Raw genomic sequence first — 2469 nt, 5'->3', positions numbered from 1 at the left:
AAGTGTGAAAGTTAATGTTGTGTTTGAGGAAAACTATAACACATTCTTATTCATGTTTAGTCGTTTAACTCTTATGGCAGTGTGAAGGACAGTGGATAGAAGTAGGAAGACAAGTAGTCATAAGCTAAAATCTAAAGCAATGTAGTAAATACTATGGCAGAGAGAAGAATTAAGCTATGAGAATCCAAGCAGAGGCTGTGGGATCAGAAACGTCTTCATGGATGAGGTGCCGTTTATATACAGGTACATTAAAGTTAGCCTTAGAGAGAAAATGCTAATTATTTTTTACACCTCCCTTTGGTTTCCATCATTTGAACTTTCCCTCAATAATGAGGTCACTATGAGTTTGTTATTCCCAAGTGTCATCTTCATCCTTCTTTAGACAAATTTCCAGTTTATCTATGTTACTGAGTCATCTCTCAGTAGATAATTTGGGAACCTATATTTGGGTGTAGCCAAGAGCTCAACATTGCTCCATTAAAGTTCATTTAAAATTTAAATAGTTCTCATTTTTCTATTAGAATGCTTATTCAGCACTTAATTAGCTTAGAAAAAAAAATGTCCTTGAGCCCTCCAAACTTCCAGTAGGCCCCAGTGAGCTGTTCTGGAACTTCATCTAAAGAAGGATGTGAAAACTTGGAGAGTTCAGTGGGCTACCACGAGGATGATTAAGCTTTGAAAATCAGACCTCCGAGAAAAAGAAGTGGTGTTATAGGCTGAAGACCCAAAGTCTAAAAGGCAATTTAATATGTAATAATCTCCAAGCAAATATGCAAATGGCATATGCAGCTCTTTTCTTTCTCCACTATGGATATTAATGAAAAGTACAATTAATCTGCAGCATGGGAAATGTGAACTATGTGAAACACAGGGAAGTAAATTCCCATAAAAAGTTGTTAAAGCCAGTTGAGAAACCTATATGAGTTCTTTTAAAAACTAAAATATTTAAGTAACTTCTTGACTATAAGTCATAGAACAACAAAAAAATCTTTCAGAGGGACTGAAACTTTGAAAATGTATAATTAAAATAATCAAGAATTTGGCCATCTCTTCTGAACAATATCAAGAGTCATCACCTGTCTCTAAACTGGTGGTAGTGTGTATTGGATATAGATTTACGGAAACACTTTTTGTTTGTTTGTTTGTTTGTTTTTTGTCTTTTTTGTGACTGGTAAGGGGATCGCAACCCTTGGCTTGGTGTAGCCTGCACCGTGCTCAGCCAGTGAGCGCACCAGCCATACGGAAACACTCTTAAAAAAAAACTGCGAGTGTTTTAGTCCGTTTTGTGTTACTATAACAATACCTGAGACTGGGTAATTTATAAAGCACAGAGGTTTATTTGGCTCATGATTCTGGGACTGCTGCATCTGGCACGGGCCTCAGGCTGCTTCTAATCATGGTGGAAAGCGGCAGGCAGCCAGCGGGTACAAGCAGATCACATGGCGAGAGGAAGCAAGAAAGAGGAGGTGCCAGGGTCCTATAAACAACCAGCTCTCGCAGGAATGAATAGAGCAAGAACTCACTCATTAAACCACCCTCCCCAGAGAGGATTAATCCATTCATGGAGGGATCTGCCCCCATGACCCAAACAGCTTCCAGCACTGCCACATTGGGGATCAGACAGATTTCCACGTGAGTTTTGGTGGGACAACACATCCAAACTCCATCAGTGAGCAACTGTCAAAAATCATCTGATGTTTTATTTCTGATTCACTGTGGGTGCCACTGCACTGATATTTCCTATTCACTTCTTTTTATTATTTTTTAGATTATTTTTTTCTTCAAACATAATTTGATTTTTCTTTCTCTTAGTTCTATTTGGAACAAACCTCTAAGAAACATCATATTCTTTTAGTCAACAAATACTGTTTAGTATCTACTTTGCATCAGGCTCCATCAGCATACCTATTGCTGAGTTTTTATATATTAACAGTCTGAAATATTAATGTATTCAGAAATATTTCTCAAAAATTACTATGGTGGTGTTCTTTGTTTGCATATTTTTTTTTTCACATTAGACTTTTTTTGATCAATTGCATTCTATATATTGAAAATGAATTCAAGTTATATTTTGACATTTCTTTCAAGTTTTACTTTTCAAAAAAATAAAATATTCTTATTATTTAATAATTTTGGTTCAACTAATCCTATAGATAGAAAACCAATTTGAATCTGAATTGATCATGGTGTAATTTGCTTAGAAGCAGTAGAAGTGTATTCTTTTTTTTGCTTATGAATATTCATGAGGTACACAGCTGATTGTCCCTCCTCGTGCCTTATAAGTGAAGGCCAGATCCATACTGGCAGCATGCCCATTACCACAAACTACAATTGTACCCCATGTCCCCCACCCAGTTATCCCCAACTTCCCTCCCCCTCCCCTTTTCCCCCACTCCACTTTGTATCCCTAAGTATGTTCTCTCCCTCTGCAAGTCCAACACACCACTGTGGTCTTTCTTTCCTTCCTTC

General features: G+C 37.2%; 1 protein-coding gene across 1 annotated transcript in view; it reads left to right on the top strand.

The window, feature by feature from the left end:
- The window catches only part of LOC103608800 (receptor tyrosine-protein kinase erbB-4-like), a gene marked incomplete at its 3' end in the record, with an annotated part of 62313 nt that overhangs the window by 8074 nt on the left and 51770 nt on the right, over positions 1-2469 (top strand). The window lies entirely within an intron of this gene.

The sequence above is a fragment of the Galeopterus variegatus genome, unplaced genomic scaffold, assembly GCF_000696425.1.
Source record: "Galeopterus variegatus unplaced genomic scaffold, G_variegatus-3.0.2 Scaffold8864, whole genome shotgun sequence".
Taxonomy (NCBI): Eukaryota; Metazoa; Chordata; class Mammalia; order Dermoptera; family Cynocephalidae; genus Galeopterus; species Galeopterus variegatus.
The sequence above is the reverse complement of the archived record's forward strand: the minus strand, read 5'-3'. Positions and strand labels throughout refer to the sequence as shown.